This window comes from Lissotriton vulgaris, chromosome 3_1 (genome assembly GCF_964263255.1).
Source record: "Lissotriton vulgaris chromosome 3_1, aLisVul1.2, whole genome shotgun sequence".
NCBI lineage: Eukaryota > Metazoa > Chordata > Amphibia > Caudata > Salamandridae > Lissotriton > Lissotriton vulgaris.
Window position 1 is genome coordinate 2,132,437,446 of NC_141689.1, and position 21,919 is coordinate 2,132,459,364.

Sequence of the window (21,919 nt, forward strand, 5' to 3'; positions counted from 1 at the left end):
AAAAGACTCACGTGATACACGCACAGAGTCTTCAACGTGATGGCGTTCACTTTGCAGGGAATTCATTGGCTAACACAGCCACAGCGGAAGCAACTAAACCGGCTTCCGTGGCCACAAAAAAGCGTGCAGAAAAATACATAGACGGGGAAACTATGCTGGCAGTCAAAACGTCCGTAAAAGGCGACTGTGCAGCACTACCCGTGAACTATCCACTCAATTATGCATACGTAATCGATGCAAACTCCATTCCTTTTGCTCGAATCCCTGGAGTGGGGGATAGGGTAATTCCAAACATGAACAGGAGAATATTTTTAATAGCAGACGCACACATGGGTTTGGGTCCTAGGCACAGAATGATCAAGGAATCCCTGACTGAATTACAATCAGTATACTGGTGGCCGGGAATGAGTGTGCAACACCAAATATAAGCAAACAACTGTGAAAACTGCAACAGGGATCGCAGTAGTGAACTATGCTACCGGCTACCAATCGGAACCAGTGTAACGCTGTCTACATCCCATCCTGCGTCCTATTAATCATTAAGGCTAAACACACTTAAAAGATGTGGCCCCAGCGCTCGGCTGACGCCAGAACGGTTATAAAAGATCTGCGAGTCTCTATCGGCACATACGCAATTGCCATGTTCCATTCCTCCAGGGTCCTGCTTTTAGCTCTCGAGCTTATAAGGAGGCCATGGCCAGCATGGGAGTTGGGTTGCGGTATTCTTGTCCGTCACACCCCGAAGGGAACAGTGTGGTAGAAAGAAAAAACCGGGACATAAAGCAATCTATAACAGCGAAGTTATTAGGTTCGGGTGCTGGGTGGGTCAAACATTTAATAAGTGTCCAGATCAGTCTTAATAATTTGCCAAGAAATTCTCTAAAAGGTTTCAGCCCATACGAACTATTGTTCGGAACTAGAATGAGAGTTCAGGACCTAGATAGTCAAGTATCAGTGGTACAAGATAAGAAAACAGACTTTGACATCAAAGATCGTTTGGCTGTTTTACAGGACTTGAACGAAACAAGAAAATCCTTAAGCAACATAAAGTTAAAGCAACAGCCAGATACCACTGATGAGGCACCACAAGCAACAGCCCCAGCAAGGCCTGTCTGGATTCCAAAAATTGGGGATCTAGTCAGAGAAAAAATAGTGGTGAAGAAGGAATTTGGGCCTTCTTACAGAAAAGCAGTATCTGTCTTGGCAGTCACCGGAACAAGATCAGTAGTACTACCGCCCCTTGCTGGTAAAAAGGAGAACAGAGTTGTATCAATCGACCTGGTAAAACCACAAGCATGTGGCCTATAATCAACAGCAGGCCCAGTGGACTCCCGAGAAACAACAGAATACCCAAACTTGCAACAATCCAAGAGGTTCAAACTGAAAGACTAATCACATTCGATCAGCCTGCAGTGCACAGAGAGGGACTATGCAATAATGCCATGGAACTCGTGCCTCTTGAGACACAGATTGAAACAGTTCGTCAAGGAACACCAGTCTACAATGATGTGGCATCAGAAAGTGCTACCGAAAGACAAATTGAAAGAACAATCCCAACAATTGACAGAACTGCCTCTGGTTATTTCATTGACTTCGACAACTTTTCCGAGGATCAAAGCAACCCCGAAGTGATGCCAGAAACAAAAAAGACTTTTAAAGAAAAAGCAACAGAACTCTTTCAACAAGTCAAAGAAGTATATCTGGATGCACCATTAATTGAGCATTGGATTATTTCAGGGGTATTTATACTCCTACTATGCCTAATTTTTGTTTTAATTTTAGGAAGGTTTATTACAATTGAATGGACACAGCAAGTCAGAACATCAACCTAGTCCTCAAACCACACAGATCATCCCACGTGAAGAAAAGAGAACTGTCAACAGTAAATGTCACAGGCATTCCAATACCCGGTGGGGTAGTATGGGAGAAAACTGACTATGAGATCTATGGTCCGGTCGAGATCCTGAAGTATCCTCATAAACTGAAGGTCTCCTTAAGTGACTTTGTAAAACCTAGTACATTCTCTGATGATTGGGACTTTGACAGTATTAATAACATGATGTCTGATTTAGTAATGTCAGCTAGATTCACAGAACATGATTATTTACAAGGTTCGTCTAGTTATGAACAGATGTTCTGTTTTACACATTATGGCGATCATTATTTGCATAAATCTGCACAGCCTAGAAATGTTTTTAAGTATAATCAATGGGAACATTGTGCTACACCACCTAAAAGCAGTTCTAAAACATTCTTTGAGAAATTCAAGTACTTCTCAGGGTTTAACACCAGTGATGCAGAAACGTTTTATTATAAACTGTTAGATAAAACAGGATTGAAAACAATGCTGACAAACACTAAATTGATATATTCAGAAGCATTTTATGAAAAAATTATGACATTTGGTTTTGATTATTGGAAAAATGACATTGAAACAAAAACCATTTGGGGTACAAAAGATTGGCAGGTACAAGGCCTAGAAGCATTATTCAGAACCTGCATGATACCAGAACAAATGCTGTTTTTAAATGACACAATTCACCAAACATCCTGTCTTGGCCTAGCTAAGATCAAAGACCTAAACAAACCGTCTATTCCAAAACCAATACCTGAAAATGTAACAACAGATATTGAGATAGACGTAACTAAAATTTTACATTTTAACAGAACACATCCTGATTGGAAAAAGTGGTTAATCTGGCCTACTGACACAAACAACTGTCAAGATAGATTCTTGAACAAAACACAGGGGTTAACAATGACCAGACAAGACCCTAGATACACCCAGAGACAACATCCAGGGATAGTAACAACATACAGTGTAGGGAAATGCTGCCTCGAATGGCTAGGATCATCCACACTGGCTGAAATTAAGCAACACTTGTCTTAACTTAAAGAGGGTGCTGATTTGCGCGATTTTATTATGGGACCACGCAAACAGCGTCAAAAGCGTTTCATAGCGGACAGCATCTATGCTGCATACAACGAGGCTTGGAAAGTCACACAAATTGAAACAGCAGAAAAAATATGAGAAATTGATCGTATTAATTTGGAAAAATCACTTTCTGTAGTGGACAATGGGTTAATGACTCTGTCCTCCAGAATATATTTGTTGGATAATATTGTATCCTCTGCCTTTGATGTAATAGACAGAGACTTGCTAATGTTACAGCATGGCCAGTCACAATTACGTTCTATTGTACAATTAGGCTGGACGCTGCAAAATCTTCGTTCAGGCTATGTACCTTGGCGTTTAATCAACACAACGTCATTGTTTTCCATTTTTAACCTTACTGATAAACAAATCAGCTTGGCACAGAAAGGAGCAGACTATACAATCCTGAGCATCGAAAAACTTGAGAGATTACCATTGACAATGTCAGAAAGTCCTGTCATTGAATGGATAATACACAGAATTATCCCTATTCCGATAACAACTTTCCGATTTAAAAAGTGCCTTGAATACATACCTACTGGCCAGTATGAACGATTAGGTAAAGGTTATGTTAAGTCAGCATGGAAATTACCATACACACATTCATGCTATAGTGACAGCGACAAAAATGTATTTCTTAGTGGTGAAAACTGTAAACGTTCACTAAGCGGTATACTTTTTGTGCCAGGGTATTAATTTACATGGAGCCTGTGAAGGTAATTCTAACAACCTTCCATGCCACCAGCTTGTCACACCTGCAACGCAGATAGAGCCTTTCTTTATGCAACTCGGTCTCTGAAGTTATCGCCAGAATAGGTCGTAGGGGGGCTCATGGCTTGGGTCGCCTGCCTAGTACTCGTGGCCTCTTTCCACTGAAAAGAATTTCGAGAGCCCGCGAGGTTGTAGCTGTGCTTGGACCAGTTCTTCCACAAAGAGATCTAGACCCCCTGACGCATTCCGGCACCCCCACCAAACGAACGTTGTTGCGTCACGAGCGCCCTTCCTAGTCATTCAGTTTCTCTTCCATCTGCTTGGTCACTTGTTCAAGGTGACGTACTTGCCGTTGCAGCGTCGCAGTGTCAGTTGAGAGGGCCGCCGTGGTGGTTTCAACCTCCGTCATTCTTGTGCTCATCTTGGAAACATCCGCTCTTAGAGTTATTTCGCAAGAAATAGTCCGTATGGTGGATTGCATTTGCTGAAGGGTGGCCATCACATCCTGCAGGTTGATCTCTTTTTTTTCTCTGACTGTTGGCCGTTAGCAGAGGCCTGGGCCATACCTGGCGCACCCTGCTGCTCCTTAGTGAAGGCGTATTCATCTATATGGTTGCTCTGTACCGATCTCTGTCCTCTTCCTCCCATGGTGCCTTAATTCTCAGGAGGGTATACTCTTTTCAATTGAAGTGGGGGGTCAGTGCCCGTTATGGTCTACCAGTGCTGAGTTAGGATTGGGAGTGGACTGGCAGCTATTACCATCTGATAGCTGGCACACTGCTGCTTCTGAGAAGGTCAGGTGGTGGCCATTGTTGTCCGTTCTTGCATATCATGGGCATTCGTTATCCACCCGGCTGCTGGGGACCAAGTTGCAATAACTTGAAGGGGTTGTAATGCCTAACAGGCAGGTGAGCTGTTACGGTGTCCCCACAACCGATTTTTCACCCAGTGAGCCGTCTCCTTCTCTTTAGTAATAGAGGTCTGGTGTTGCCTCGTATAGCAGTGCTGGCCACTGTGCAGGGCCTCCGCGGTCCTCCCGCTGTTTCTGCCGCTTTGCTCTGAGGCGATCTAATACTGCTGGGGCAACCTCTCTATGTCTCTATCTTTCGGCGTCTTAATGGCCACTCTTCTGACCCAGCTCTCATGTAGTGCATTTACAGAGTGCTCCGATGACGCTGTGGCCGACACTGGTGCCCGAGTGCCGTCTCTCCTAATCTATGTGGGGAAATATGCGTAGGCCACCCACTGCAGTATCTGTCCCAATGCGCTGCCCCAGCGCTCACCTCCTCATGGCCGCCACTTTGTCCCGCTTCAGTCACGTTCCTCCAGGGTGCCCACGCTGCTATTTTGTCCCCCGGCATCTCCACTGATCCTGCAGCTGTGCGGGGAGCTATTGTCGCTCTGTCTGGGTTCTGACGGCATCTCGGGCGGCGCCGATATTGTTCCCCCTGTCACTTGCTGCTTGCTCACGCTCTGTCCAAGGGCTCCGCAGCGTCAGGAAATCCGGCCTCCACCGCGGGCGGCCATTCAGGGCTCACGAGGTCCCGGCTCAGTCTCAAGGTCCAGGCCTCAACTCCGCCCCCAGCTCCTCGGCGGCTCCGGTTGCATTATTTTTTCCCGAAACTGCAGCGGCTACTCCATGAGTCTCCACTGTGCCCCCTTCTTCGTTTTTAACCGGTGCAGATGCCGGATTGATGCCAGGATTTCGGGGGAATGTCGGGGGTTCACCGGAGCTCTCTCAGGCTGCGGCCATGTTTTGCTGGCCGCTAGCCAAGCCCTGCTAGTAATATATTTTTGATGGTGTGCTCTAAAATGTACCACCAGTTACATACGACAACCTTGCCACTCTTGTGCATAGCTCTTTTGCTACACTTGTTTTTTTGTGTGTCGCTTGAATTTTTCACAATCTCTATGACTTCATTGGTATAACATTGACTGCAGCACCCCAGTCCATGTTCCAGCATCACTGGAAAGCTGTAGGGAAGCTAAACAGTGAAGGAGACACATTTTTTTAGAGGGCGAAAAAATATTCAGAATCTGTATCCATAGAGAGAGTAGTGAAGTTTTGTTAAAAGGACAGAACCTGACTACCACTACAAGTAAAGTAGCTATTGTGTTGGGTTGCTGCCTACTACCCATTTTTTTCTTGTGTGAATTTCTCAGTCAAGGGAGTCTTATTGTATTTTCCTTAGCTTGGGTCACCCCAAACCAACAGGTTTCCAACATACCGCGAGGAAGGCTAAATCCATACCAGGAGCCAGATATATCACGTTTTTGCATCACCCTTGTGCCATGGAAGGGGGTGCAAGAGTGGCACAAAACCTAAGTCAGATTTCTCAAGCCATGCAAGGCCACCTTGCATGGCCCTGCGTGGCTTGATAAATCTGGAGTAACACAAGGCTCCGCAAATTGCTGCTTTGTGTTACTCAGCCCCAGGGAGGTGTTCCATGGGTGGAGCGTGGGTGTTTTTCCACGCATCCGCCCATGAATTTTGGTGCATTCCCAGATTTTTAAAGAAATGAGAGGGACCCTTTTAAACCAAAGGAATGGGGTACTAAACAACTGTATCAAAAATGAAGTTTCCTTTGGACTGTACTTAAGGACTAATGATCCTCACTATGTGTACAATGTACACCTAAATCTCACTTGTTGAAGTCCACAACACTCGTATAAGGGAAATATAACCATATACCCAAAGCTAACACTCTAACAATAATTTTCTTTAAAAAATATACACATTTATTTACTGGTCAGACATATCATAAAATGCACAGATCTAATAATGCATAGACAATCAATGATACTGTTTCAGCAAATTGCACCGGAAATTGATTCAAAAGATTATACAAATAGTGAACACATCAAGTTAATAGAAAATCACATTAAAAACATATTACAAATTAAAAAGCGAGTACATGCAACAGACAAAATATGTCATAAAGTGGCCCTTTAGGGCTGAGACACAGTACTGTAGTGTTGATAAGTACTCAGTGGTCCCAGTCTCTTCACGGTTGTGTTCCTATTAAAGAGCATCGACGCATTTAGATGGAAACCTTATATTACCATCTTTATCAAGACTGAAATTGTAACTCTCAAAGAAAAACTGGTTTTAACTGGAACCATTAAAAGCACCTCATACTGATTGTAGGAGGGTGCAAGGACATCTAGGACGACATATTGCAATGGAAGTAGTTCTTCCTCTAAGGAACTGCCATAATTAGGGTTTTTTGGCGTGCAGAAGCCTCACGTTCTCATTCCGGTATCGTCCGTACGCTCGGATGATATCGGAATGAGAACGTGAGGCTTCCTCATGCCAAGAAACCCTAATTATAAAAGGGACATTTGAGGTTGCAACAGGAAACTAACAAGTTCAATTAAAAGGTGCAACAGGAAACTAACAAGTCCAACCAAATTATGGCAGTTCCTTAGAGGAAGAACTACAGTACCAATCTCCAAAAGGTTGAATCCATCCATTGAGTACATCATGGCCTGGGACATGTGCTTCTAAAGAAAATAAGGGAGACCCTATTAGTGGCTGTGGACCAAGGGTTTGAGTCAGTTTCAAAAGGTGCGTGAGGGGGTGAGTGGAGATAATCTTGAAGAGTCTCTAAATGTCTCTTATGCACTATACAGTTCTACCATTGGTATGAAAATAAATTCCATGTCCGGCTGGACTTGGATAAATATATAAGCAGCTCATCACGGCTTGTCTTATTATCATTATTGTATATCTCCGAAGTTGCTTTGGACCACTGTCCTTTTGAAACTGGGACATGTGCTGACACTGATATAACACAAACATATCAGCTCTCCGACTGACACTAGCAGCAGTTTTTGATATTAACAAAGACTGCTCTGATTTTTGCATGCCCGTTGTGCTCTGACATAGGTAACCCGAAGAGACCACACCACACCCAAAAGCAAACTTGACCAGTTGTATTTAGTCAAACGTTGGTGTAGTGACCTGACAGATGGGCGACTGGACAGGAGGGGACACTAGGACCCTGTGGGTCATGAGGGAGGTGACCAGGTCACCGGACACCACATCCTGTTAGGGGACAGGAAGAGGACACACAGAAGGAGGACTGAGCAAGGGGACGGACGTGCTGAGGCTGGCTGCTGCAAACACAATAAAGAATGTTGCGTACACTAACCTGAGTCCCTTGTCTGGTGTATCGGCGGTCCGGCCACAAAGACACGACATCTGGCGACGAAGGTACCTGAAGACTCCACGCGTGTCCTTCGTGAAAAAAATCACCGAAGAAACCAGGAGCCCACCCTGGATGCTGCATCGCCGAAAAGGAAGGAAGAGTGGCCCCTCGATCGAGTGCAGCGACGCGGAAGCCCACCCCGATTGGCAGCCGACTGAGAGCAAGATCGCCATCTGATCACCCATCTGGTCCGGTAAGCGCTGGGAAAAAGCGCGCGAAAAAGAAGAAATCGGCGCGAGCTCTCGCGAGAGTCTCGGCGGCCATTTTGGGGTCAGGCGGTCTGAACCAATAGGAGAGCAGGAAAGAGGAGTGGCCATTTTGAGGTCAGGCAGAAGAGGTTTGGGCTTGAAACGTCGCGGGATTCTCGGCGGCCATCTTAAGGTCAGGCGAATCGACCAATAGGAAGAGCAGAAAAACGGGCGGCCATTTTGGAAACAGGCGAAATTTAAGAAAGACATAAACAAGGAACAAAAGCACCGAAAAGAGTGAAAAAAGGGCAAATAAGAAGGAAACAAACAAGGGCAACAGCAACAAAAGTGTCCCACAAAGGAAACTACAAAAGGAAACAAAGGGCAGCCAGTAGAAAGAAGAAAAAATAAATAAATAAATAAATAAAAATAAAAAGGAAAGAAAAGGACACAGAAAGAAAGGAGACACAAGAGAAAAGAAAGTACATAAGAGAAACACCAGAAGAAAAGGGGCAAATAAAAGGACAAAAGAAAGAAAAGAAAGGAAATTAAGAAAAAGGCACAAACAAGCATATGCAAAGGCAAAAAGAGGCAAAATAAGAAAATAAGGGTTGAACAAGCAGCAATAGAACAAAGAATAGAAAACAAGGTGACAGCACAACGAACAGGTGCAAATAAAGAAGATACAAGAGAACAAAGCACAGACAAAGAAGAAAATAAAGAAAGAACAAAGGGTGACAAGGACGAATAAGAGAATAGAACTAAAGGAATTGAGCACAAGCAAAGACAAAAAAAAAAACAGTGAATAAGAGAAAAGGACAACAAGTAAAGAAAGGAAAACAAAGACACTTAAGAGAAAATAAAGACGACAAAGTGCAGAGCACAGAGCATAGAAGAGTGCCAGGAAGAGCACAGAAAACAGAAGAGTGCCAGAAAGAGCACAGGAAACAACAAAAGAAATAGATAATAGGAGAAATAACAAAAAAAAAACAACAAAAAAAAAAGTGCCAGGAAGAGCACGGAGAATAGAAGAGTGCCGGAAGAGCACGGAGAATAGAAGTGTGCCAGGAAGAGCACAGAAAACAGAAGAGTGCCAGAAAGAGCACGGGAAATAACAAAAGAGTGCCAGGAAGAGCACACAAAAGTGCCAGGAGGAGCACAGAAAAGAAGAGATAGCACAGGAAACAGACAAAGAGTGCCAGGAAGAGCACAGCAAAACAGAAGACAAAGTGCCAGGAAGAGCACAAGAAACAACAGAAGAGTGCCTGGTAAGAGCACAGAGAATAGAAGAGATAGCACAGGAAACAGACAAAGAGTGCCAGGAAGAGCACAGCAAAACAGAAGACCGCCACCCTTCAAGTTGTTTGAGCCACAAGTAGGAATTATAAAAACCAACGTCACTAGAGAATATCATGCCGCTAGCAAGAGCGGAGGCAAGAGCGACAGTACACACTAAGGAAATGGAGCGAGGAAAAGACAAACGAGTGGACCAAGATCGCGCGGGCAGCTGGAAAAAAGACAGGAATGAACAGGCCACGAGGAAACACCACGAAGGAACATGCCACAGGGGTGGACGTGACCTTTCACATCGAGGCCCACGCCTAACATTTGGCCAGATGTGCAAGAGATGGAACGGGAGAAATGACTATGCCAGCGCACGCCAAGGAGTGCAGGTCAGGAACGACAGAGGAAGACTATGGAGACCGCAAGTGTCAACAAGTAGACATGTTGAAAAAGGAACAAGGAGCTCATCACTAGAACCGGGCGAGGAAGAAGAAGAAGAAGAAGAAGAAGAAGAAGAAAAAGAAAGGACTAAAGGACTGTATCTTATGACGAACGTCACCATAGAGTCAACAGATGAAGATGAAAAAGGAACAAGAAGGCGCCTGGTGGGCACAAGCAAAATGAAAAAGACAGAGTACGTGACTATAGGAGGAGGATCACACAAAAGAAAGTTTGTTTCAGACAGCGGTGCAACATGTAACATCATGTGTGTATCGAAACACGAAAAGACGAAGAAAAAGCAGACCTCGAGACTGTCCCGAGTTGAGGTTTTCACTTGGGGGTCACGGAAAGAAGTGACAAACATGGGGAAATTTACAGAAGAGCCGACACACAAAGACCAAAGGATCAAAGAGGACATTCATCTGCTGAAGGGCGACATCCCGGTGCCATGTTTGCTGAGCATCATCACAACTCTGACAATGGGTCTCATGGCCATGACTTACAACATGCCAGAGGAAAGACGCATCCTAGAAGAATACCACAAGCAGCGCACTGAACTGACTGTAAATGCCAGCCCAGTGGGACTGGGACCAATATTGGCACAACACAAACAAGGAAAAGATTCCCCGAGAAACATGGTGGCATATGGGAGCAATATTCTATCAAACGCAGAAAAAGGATACTGCCAGCCGGAAAAAGAGAGCCTGGCGGCAGTGTGGGCGTGTGAACGCGACCACATGGTCATCCACAGAAAGTTGTTCAAAATCATAACAGATCACCAAGCACTGGTAACAACATGCGGACACCAAAAAAGAATGAGACTACCCAGGATAGAGAAGTGGGAGACAATACTGATGGATCATAACTTCACAAGGATACACAAGACGGGGAAGGAACACAATGAAGCAGGCGATATATCAAAGCAAACGCCACCACAAGTGTCCCAAGCGACAACCATGGCGGAGGAACATCTAAACTTTGCACTGAAGCGTAACACACCGGCAATGATAACAATGAAAGAACTAGAACAAGAGACAAAACAAGACATCACCATACAGACCACAATGAAGGTGACCAAACAGCAAAGGTGGAGTCACCACAACAACAACAGCAGCTGGAGAAAAAAAGTATTGAAGGAAGAGCTGTTGGCGTTCAAAAAGATTAGCGAAGAACTATTAGGAAGTGAGAACGGAATAGTGATGAAATGCACCAGGATAGTAACACCACGGACGATGAGGAGAAGGACAGCAAGATTGACGCATGAGTCACATAGAGGGACTGTGGCAACAAAAAAAATGGTGCGGGAAAAAGTATGGTTCCCGAGATTTGTAATAGATGAACTATCCAGATTCCTCATAGGGAGACAAGTGGAATCAACATCAGCCAACGCAACTTTGCCAGCTCTGGATGACATATTGGCAGCATGGGTGTCACCGCAGACAGAACAAACAGAGCTGGTTCTAGGGCGATCAAGTAGAACGAGGTTGCCCCAAGTGAAAGAAGTGGAACGGGTGGAACAAAAAGACATAGTTGAAAGAGACAATGTTGATCGGAAGGGACATGCAACAGATGGAAAAGCGGAAGAAGGAGACACTGCGCTAGTTCGACAAAGACAACCACGGAAGTCAGACAGCACTTTCGCAAAAGACCCACTGACGATAACAGAAGTGGAAGGACAAATGATAACGGCGTTAGCAGGACAATACCACATCACCAGGAATGAGTCGTACACTAGAGAATTAAAGACAAAAGAAGAAGAGCAGCAGAAAGATGGGCTGGGAAAAGACGCCCAAAGGAAAGTAGCACAAGAGGACCTAATAGAACAAAGACCAAAAAGAGAAGGCAAGAAGCACAGGAGACTGACTGAGGAGATGTAAAGAAACGGAGACCTGTGGACACACTTTTCCGTATATCAATGTCTGTCTATCTATCTCTCTCTCTCTCTCTCTCTCTCTCTCTCTCTCTCTCTCTCTCTCTCTCTCTCTCTCTCTCTCTCTCTCTCTCTCTCTCTACCTCTCCAGTATCATCAGCAAACATTGTCAACAGAAAAAGGGGTGACAATGTCCAGTGAAATGTACCAAAGATTCGTTTGTATGTACCAAAGATTTGTTTGCGACAAAGGGGGAGGTGTAGTGACCTGACAGATGGGCGACTGGACAGGAGGGGACACTAGGACCCTGTGGGTCATGAGGGAGGTGACCAGGTCACCGGACACCACATCCTGTTAGGGGACAGGAAGAGGACACACAGAAGGAGGACTGAGCAAGGGGACGGACGTGCTGAGGCTGGCTGCTGCAAACACAATAAAGAATGTTGCGTACACTAACCTGAGTCCCTTGTCTGGTGTATCGGCGGTCCGGCCACAAAGACACGACAGTTTGCACACACCCAGCATAATTAACAACCCATTTTAATTCTGGGGTTTGACAGTGCAGTAGTCTACTGAATACCACATAAATCGAGTGGGCTTTGGGTCTGTACAATTCACCATTGGCTTTCTTGGACAAACCAATTCAACAAACCAATCACATCCTGCCTCTGCCTAGAGGAGTACTGGTGTTTCACCTCAAATTTTTGTCTTTTAAAGCTATCCTTCCAACTCAAATGAAGGGCTTGCTTTTCAATGAACGAGAGGCTGTTTTATATCTGGGAAGTTTAAAAAATCATAACATTTTGTCACGCGCATTCTTTTTATTTCAAACATGCATTCAAAAGACAAAGCAGTCTTTTGTTGTTTCCTGCTTTATCCTCTTTCTCCAGGAACTACAGCTGCCAAAGCTCCCGCCCCTTTCTTGTTTCCTTGTTGTGCCCTTGTCCTCCAGCCCCTTTTTCCCGGTCTGGCCCCTACCTCTTTCTCACTGACTCTCCCATCCCTTCGCTTTGCACACATAAAAGTAACAACAGCCCCTGCATAGCCTGTGTGAGGCCAGTCACCGGGAGCAAAACACTGTAGTATCTAACTGTAAACTTCTGAACTTTCACTCTTTCCTCTCCACTTTTCGGTCTATTCCTTTCGTTTTGTTAACTTCCCCCTCATCCCCCTTTCCCCTCTCCTTTCAATCCTCCTGCCCTGCTTGCTCCCTTTTCGCTCTCCTCTCTACCCTTTGCCATAGTGAAATTCCTCTCTCTTCACTCTCACCCTAACTTCACCCATGTGTCTTATATTCAACATCCTCCCCTATTTCGGTCCCCGATCTTTATTGGCTCTGATTGGTATTAGCCTGCACCCTTCAAGGTGCTTGATGTTATGAAAAAATAGAAGAAAGGAGGAAGAAGAAAAAGCGAGAGGAGGGGGCAAAGAAGGAGAGGGAGACAATGGAGAGGGTAATATAAAAGGGGAGGAGGAAGGAAGGCAAAAACGGAGAAAGGAAGCAGAAAGGAGGACGCATAGGAGGACGAACCAGGAAGGGGCAGATGAAAGAAGGGGAGAGAGTAAAGGAAGAAGGGAGAAAACAATGGAAGAAGAAGAATAAAATGGAGCGGAAGGAAAGCATAGAGGGAGAGCACAAATTAAGTAAGCAGCAGTGGAGGAATGTGAGGAAGGAAAGAAAGGAGAATTGAGAGATGAAGGAAAGAATGTGGAAGGAAAGAAAGGCGCAGGAAGGGAAGGAAAGAGGGGTGAAGGAAAAGTAAGGAAGTAAGGAAAAGTGGATGGATGTAGGAAAGAGAGAGGGCAGAATGAAGGAGGGAGGAAGCAAAACAGAGAGCAAAAGAGAGAGGAAGGAAAGGGGGCTATACAAGGGGGAGGAAAACATGGAAGGAGGAATTGAAAGGGGAAGAGGGAAGAAAGAAATGATGGAAAGAAGAAAGAGATACAACCAAAAAGGGTAAAGAAAAGGAGAGGAAGGAAGTGAATGAAGTGGAAAAAAGAAAGGGACTGAGGAAAGTAGGCTGGAAGAAAGAAGGAAAGGGAAAGAGGAGAAGAGGGTTGGATGGATGAGGAAGGCATGGAAACGTGAGGGAAGTATAGAGGCAAGGAAAATAAGAGGAATGAAGAGATGATGGAAAGGAGGAATGGGTAGTGCAGTTGGATTGAAGGATGGAACGAAAGGTTTAAGGAAGGAGGGAAGAAGAAAGATAGAAAGGAAGAAATAAAAGGGAACATAGAGGGAAGAGGAAGGAAAACGAACATTGCAGACGAGAGGGAGTAAGTGAGGGAGAATGGAAAAAGAGAGGGTGAGCTGAAGAGACAGAGTAAGACCAGGAAAAGGTGTAGGAGGCAAAACTAGCTAAGTAGGAAGCAAGAAAGAACTGAAAGTAATAAGGGAGTGCATTTAGGAGTAAACTAGGAACGAAAATCAGGAATAAAGTAGGACATGGCTGGGACAGAAAAAATGGATTGAAGAAGCAAGTAAGAAAATAAAGGGGAAAGAAATAAGGGAGGGTAGTGTGGAGGGAAAGAAAATGGAAGAAAGAAAGGAAGGATAGAAGGTATCAAGGAAGGGATGGAGGAAGGGAAGGAAGGACGAAGGAATCAGATCAGTGAGGAAAAGAGTCCAATGTTTGGACCATCTTAGGATCAAAACACAGCTATTTTGTGCAATGCTTTCTTGGTCTCACCTCTTCCTTGTTGCAGGATGGATTCACCCAGTGGCCCCTACGGGTGTGAAAACAGAATTTCTGTATGCAAAACTAAAATCCCGATTCACTGTCCACTTACTCCTGTGTAAACAATTGGTTACTAAAGACTTGAGTAAGAGTGCCACAATATTACTGCCGTGCAAGTAATTCGTAATAAACAGCTACTGTTGGAAGACATAATTGCACGTACTGGATCCAAAACCCGGTTAGTGTTTTCATTGAGGTGACACCACGAGCAAGAACTCACTTCCTCTGCCTTTCCCCCACCTCACTCCTGTCTCCAGACACCATAGGGCAGTGGTAGATCGGTGGATGAAAATCTGCCATCTTGCCACATCATTGCCCCAGACCCGATGGAGACATGGCAACAAGGGTCACACATTAGAGCGGACAAAGCTAACTTTCCAATCAGATGCGTGTCTCTGCATACATATGGCTGACAAGGGCATTTTACTTTGAAGTGGCTTGTTGGGGTTTTTGCAGTGGATTATAAGGTTACAATCCGCGGCCTGCAAAGTGATGTAAATGTCAAAACTTTTATAGGGCTTCTTGGCAGCTTTGCTCCAACGCGCTATCAATCCGTAACTGACCCAAACTCCAGGCCAACACACTAGACCCAATAAACCACCTTATTTACCCATTGAAGGACACTTTGCCAAATGTACTATCTACAAATGCACAGGGCCCCGCGAGGCTGATTAGTGTCTGAATGAAATGGATCTGACCTCTGCATTCTTGCTGTGTGTGTGTGAACATTGCGGCTCATAGAATGTATGGGTTTTCTGACAGACCAAACCAATTTGCTTGATGTTAAACACTGTACTTTTCTAAACGCACTGTTTCCTATAATCATGCATTAAACCAGGCCACGGGGTCTTCTGGGAAATGTTTGTTAGTTTGGTTTATCTTTGACGGCTGCCGAGCACCACAAAGTCAGCTGTCGGTCAATTTAAGTTATAATATATAATATTGTTTTTAAAAATAATAACTTTAAGGGTGTATAATTGTGATTTTGTAGTGGTTTGGGGATGAACACTCGGTTATATTTCTCTCACATGGAAGAAGACAGTCTGACTACTGACCTGAAAGCCGCGATCAGAGGAAACAGCTCACAAAGTTTCGAACTTTGCCTTGAACTATTTGTATAATTCCGTAGGAGACAAGTAGTTACCTGCCTGCACCGAATGCCATAGAGCCCCAGAGGCCTTGAGACTCCCGCTCTGGCTGGGGGTAGGCTTAAGTCTGTATACTATGAAAGGTACATCAGTGATTTGTTCCTTTTAATTCAGGTTTTGGTGATTATATTGCTCTCCCGTCCCCAGGGCCAACAAGTAAACCAACATGACATCAGTGAAGGAATGATATAGGAAGTTGAGAAGTTCAGTCACATGAGGCAACCTATGAAGGTTGAAGTTAGAGGGGCAACAACAGAACCTAAGGCACTCCACAAAGAACCGCCATGCACCTCATGAAAGGAGCCCGCTCACCCCCTCTGGAAACCTTGAGCCACCGATGAGCAACACGAGGCATGCACATTCCTGGCACGGATCTCAGGCTATAAACTATGACTCTGCCATCAGCAATTGTGAACATGACTGAGAGGTCAGGGTGAATTAACCTGGCACGGTCTGGCCAACCTCATCTTCTGTCAGGAGCAACTTGCTGTACCAAGGTTAGCCCAGTTTCCATTCTGCCGGCTTGTTAGAAGCTTGGAAAGGGGCGACCACTCGGTCCCCCCGAACGTATGGTGGAGTACCCCGATCTCCCCGGGAAACCATTTTGGGCGGGAGGCGTGTCCCGGCTGGTATGCCCGAAGCGGCGTAGCTGGGGCGCGCCTTTTCCCGCCCAAGAAGGGGTTGTCCTAGACACCGACACCGCCAGCCACGCCCGGGGGGCGGATTGGAGGAGGGTCTACGCCCGCCCGAAGAAGGATAAAAGGAGCGACAAGCCAAGGAAGCATCCTCTTGTTCCTGTGCTCTGAAGCTGCACCCCCGCGTTGCACGTGAGCTCGAGACGGAACGAAGAGCCAATTTTGAAATTTGTAATTTCTCTTTTTTCTCTTCTAGCGCTACAAGTCTTGTCCAGGACCTTCCATCTACGTGAGGAAAATGCCGGGCAAAAGGGTCGCAAAGAAGGTTAGCACCGACCAAATGCTCCGTATGCTGATGAAAGACATGGCGGAGATGAAGAGTAAAATGGCGGCCAGGGATGGTGCAGGACGGCCAAAAAGAACCATCCCAGGGGCGGTCCCTGCCGGGAAAAGAAAGAGGGCCAGGAACGGGGCAAATGAAGACGAGGTCCCAGTTCCGGAGGCTCCCCCGGCGAGCCCCCCCAGACCGGTGGAGGCTCCTGTGCCGGTTCCCGATGCGGGGCAGCCGATCCCTGTTGTGGTTACCCCTGTGAACGAGGGGGACATGCCCCCGGAGTTGGCCGCCCAGCTGGCGGCATGGTTGGGTAGTAACAGCGTGGGTTCCGTTGCTCCAGGGGACACGGCCGAGGAGGCCAAGCAATTAATGAGGCAGTTGCGGCAATCACGGGAGGCCGCAAAACCACCTTGTCCTTTTGTTTCCCCGCAGGCGCCCGTGGGTCAACCAGGATCAGGCGTTGGTACGGCGGGGTCGACAGTTACAGCGGCAGCTTCAGGTAAGCCATTGCCGATGGTTGGGGAGGGATCGGTACCTTCGAGGAGGGAGAAAATTGTGCAGCATATCCCGAAGGAGGTGAAGGAGAGGATATGGGCAGACAAATATGTAAACATATTTTCCTTGTTGACCGATCACTACGAAATCGAGCATGTAAAAAATCAGAAAGAGTTTCTGCACCCAAGTGTGTGGCGAGCCAGGATGGCCGGTTTTAGAGTCGACGAATCGATAGGCAATTGGGGCAGAGCGTTCGGAATGTTCACTGCAATTATGGGGGAACGTAGGCCCGATTTGGTGGGGGAATTGGCTGTGTATCAGACACGTATCATGGGTTTTTATGAAACTTATAGAGGAAATCAATGGTTTGCCTATGATAATATATTTCGTAAATCCAAGGAACATGATTCATCCCTGACATGGGATTGTTTTGACTCCATTTCATGGCAAAATATGGAAATGGGGAAGTCACCAGCATTGGGGGGTGAGACGGCCGAGTATTCCCGCCATTCGTCAGGGACGCCCTTTCGAGCAAGTTCCAGCAATGACCGGAACTCAAGGAATGGCGGCAGCACAGGGAAAAAAGGGGTCTGCTGGAGCTTTAACAGGGGGAAATGTACTAGGCCACAGGGTTCTTGTAAATTCAGGCATGAATGTTCAGGGTGTGGCCAGTCCTCCCATCCGGAGAATACGTGCAGAGCCAAGACTAGTGATACGGGGAGTAGGGGTAGCGCCAAACAGATCTGAAATGGTCCAGGGGGCGCCGCTGCCGACCCGGTTGATATCATGGCAATGATCCCTTGGCTAAACGAATACCCAGATCATACCTCCGCTGGGGTGTTGCGAGATGGTTTCTCATATGGTTTCCGCATCCCGGCGGGGGATTTTCAGGGTGAAGCACAATGTAAGAACCAACTATCGGTGCAGCAGAATGCGGCAGTGGTACAAGCAAAGATTGGTAAGGAGGTGGCCCGAGGTCGGGTTGCTGGACCATATGACAACCCACCAGTTGCTAACTTTGTTTGTTCACCCCTGGGTGTAGTCCCCAAAAAAGATCCGGGGGAATTCAGGTTGATACATAATTTGTCAGCTCCAAGGGGTCTTTCGGTGAACGATGCGATTGACCCGGGAGTTTGTTCGGTGCGGTACGCATCTTTCGATGAGGCCGTTGCCATTTTGAATCGCCTAGGGCCCGGAGCGCTGATGGCTAAATCAGATATCGAGTCAGCATTCCGGTTGCTCCCGGTACACTCAGACGATCAGCGTCTCCTTGGTTTCATGTTTCAGGGTCGCTATTACATGGATAAATGTATGCCAATGGGTTGCTCCATCTCTTGTGCTTATTTTGAAAGATTCAGTTGTTTTTTGCAATGGGCCTTCACAAGAATAACAGGGTTTACTCATGTGATGCATTACCTTGATGATTTTCTGTTCCTGGGGGCAGCTGGGGACATAGAGTGTGCACGAGCTTTGAATGAATTTTGTGATCTCATGAGGCGCTTTGGCGTGCCATTGGCACCCGGTAAGACAGTGGGGCCGTCTACTTCGCTCGAGTTTCTTGGAATAGAGCTCGATTCCGAAGAGGGGTGCTTCCGCTTGCCCAAGGAAAAGGTGGCAAAATTTGAGGCGTCGCTTAAAGCATGTATTAGCGCGACGAAAGTGAGATTACATCAGCTACAGCAGGTTGTGGGTCAACTAAATTTTGCCCTGAGAGTGATCCCAATGGCGCGCCCGTTTTCCCGCTCTATTGCGCAGGCCATGGTTGGCCTTAAGGAAGGCCACCACTGCCCAAGGCTCTCGGCAGAGGTTCGGCAAGACATGCTCATATGGTTGGCATTCCTGGCGGATTTCAACGGTCGGGTCGTGTGGAACAAACCCGGGGTCTCCTCGGAGGAATTGGGGTTGTGGACGGACTCGGCAGGGAGTGTCGGATTTGGCGCCATTTTTGGTAATCACTGGTCAGCACAAACCTGGCCGGCATGGTGGCACGAGAATGGGCTCACAGGTAACATAGGATTTCTTGAGCTGTTCCCTATTCTGGTGGCCTTGAAAACATGGCCCGAGGGATTTCGTGACCGCGCTGTGGTGTTCTGGTCTGATAATATGACCGTTGTTGAGTGTATCAATAGTCAGGCTGCCCGCTGCAGATGGATCCTGAGATTGCTGAAGGAAATTGTTTTGCTGTGTATGAGGCTAAACGTCCACTTTAGGGCAAGACATGTGCCAGGGGTGTTAAATCATGCAGCTGATGCGCTTTCTCGTTCCCGTATGCAGGCCTTCTGGGGTTTCCTACCCTCAGCGGACCCGGTGGCGGCACCTTTTCCCGAAGCTCTCTGGTCTCTCGGTGCCCCGGACTACAAGACCTCGTGGGAGAGAGTCTAGCTCCCAGGACAAGGAAGGCATACAAAGGGGCGTTCCGTTCCTACTGGTCCTTTTTGGGGTCTGCTGGGGGGGAGCTATGGGGCCAAGAGGAGTATGTCCTGAAGTTTCTGTTATCCTTACATCAGGCAGGCAAATCAGCAGCCACGGCACAGAGGCACCGGGCCGCGATTTCTTTCATGGCACGGGCCCATGGTATCCAGGACCCCACAGCGTCTTTTGTGGTTCAGAAGGCGCTGCGAGGGTGGCAACGCCTTGAGGGTCGCAGAGTGGACGACAGGCACCCGATAGGTCTGGAAAGGTTGGCCCTCTTGATGTCAGTACTCCCTGCAACATGTTCATCTCAATCTGAGACAGTACTATTTAGAGCTGCTTTTTCATTAGCATTCCATGGGGCTATGAGGATAAGCGAGCTGGTAGCAAGGAACAAGCAGGATATGGGGGGACTGTGCCGAGAGCACATCCGAATTAAAGGGGAATCAATGGTGGTCTCGTTTGCCAGGTCCAAGACCGGTCAGGGAGCGAACGGGGATTGTGTAGTAGTCCACCGGATTCCCGGATCGCCCATGTGCCCGGTAGCCTGCGTTGAGGAATATTTGGCGCAGAGGGCGGCAGCATGGGGGGGAAGCTTACTGAGGCACGCCGACGCCACCCCACTGACGGGTGTTGGCGATGGCGATTACAGCCGCAGGCTTGAACCCGTGCGAGTTTGGGACCCATTCCTTCAGGATAGGGGCTGCTACTGAGGCCACAGCCAGGGGTCTGAGTGTTGATAAAGTAAAACAGTTGGGGCGTTGGTCCTCGAACTGTTATAAACGGTATGTGCGGTTGCACATGTTGTGAAGCTAATATCATGAACTCACGCTTCTTGTTTTTGTTTGGTTTTACAGTTTCGCAAGCTTACGAGGCGGGGCAGACTGTGCAGTCGACCCGACACCAGGGGACCAGCGGTCAAAGGACACCGGCTGTGTGGGTCGTGGGACACTCATACGTGAGGCGTGCCGCAGACGTATTCAACGATTTAGAAAAGGGGGTGGTGATGAACAGAGTGTCTGAGTTAAACAGACCACTCTTACCCAGTCCAAAGATCAGGGCTTGATCCATCACCGTTATTTATCTCACTGCCCCATCCCAGCTCAGAACCTGGCTATATGCAAATCAGTCTGTCCCTGGCCCAGTGCATCATGGGAACAGGGCAGACTAAACTACCAAGCCAATTCTTCACCAGAAAGGAGACAAGCTACCGGGGACCGGTTTCTGGCATTTCAGCCTTCTTCGGCCCGACTTGCTTGAATCCTGATGGAGCAGTGAGAAAGGGACTCATGTCTGAGTATACCCTGCCACACCTATAGTGGCCAAAAACGATTTAGAAAAGGGGGTGGTGATGAACAGAGTGTCTGAGTTAAACAGACCACTCTTACCCAGTCCAAAGATCAGGGCTTGATCCATCACCGTTATTTATCTCACTGCCCCATCCCAGCTCAGAACCTGGCTATATGCAAATCAGTCTGTCCCTGGCCCAGTGCATCATGGGAACAGGGCAGACTAAACTACCAAGCCAATTCTTCACCAGAAAGGAGACAAGCTACCGGGGACCGGTTTCTGGCATTTCAGCCTTCTTCGGCCCGGCTTGCTTGAATCCTGATGGAGCAGTGAGAAAGGGACTCATGTCTGAGTATACCCTGCCACACCTATAGTGGCCAAAGACGTATTCAAAGCAGGTGACATGATTCACATGGCTGGGGAATACGGGTACAGGGTGACCTTCTACGGAAGGGGCGGGCTCTGTATTGACCAGTTTCAGGATTTTATGGAGGGTTTGTTAGGGCGGACGAGGTCACCGCCGTCTATACTTATAGTGCATCTTGGGGGCAATGATTTGGTGACCATTGGTAGGCGAGTGCTTCTCGAGGTAATATTATCCACTGTAAGTTGGTTGGCAAAAAGGGTCCCTGGGTGCACAATTGCATGGTCCCACATGATCCCACGGAAGGTGTGGCGGGGGCTAATTCTGTGTCTGCTTTAAATCATTCTGTGAAGAAAGTAAATAACAAACTTGGTAGATTGTTTCGTACAAGTACATTGCATTCTATTCCGCATGGGTGTATCAGGGGGGATCAGATGTATTTGGGGGACGGGGTTCATTTGTCCCGGGTGGGGAATGATTTACTCATAGGAGACTTCATAGCTTGGTTGAAGAATTTGTAGCCATGACCTTTAAGTAGGAGTTTTGTGGGGGGTCCGGATAGCCGGTCAACTATCCGGGCCTGTGGCGGTAAGGTCATGATCGGTGAGCAGTAATTGGAAGATCCCTAGAGGTTTGGGCGTCACCCATTACGGATGGGAGCGCCCAGGGGGAGGCGGCCATTGGCCCCTCAAACGGGAGGCGGTCCCATCTAAGGATGGGACGCCGAAAGGGAAGGCGGCCATAGGCCCCTTCACTGGGGAGGAGGGGCTACGGACCCCTCCTCGGAATTTCCCGGGGCCCGGACATCTGCGACGGCAGGTGTGGTAAGTTGTGTGGGGTGGGAGGGGGGTCTACGCTACCTT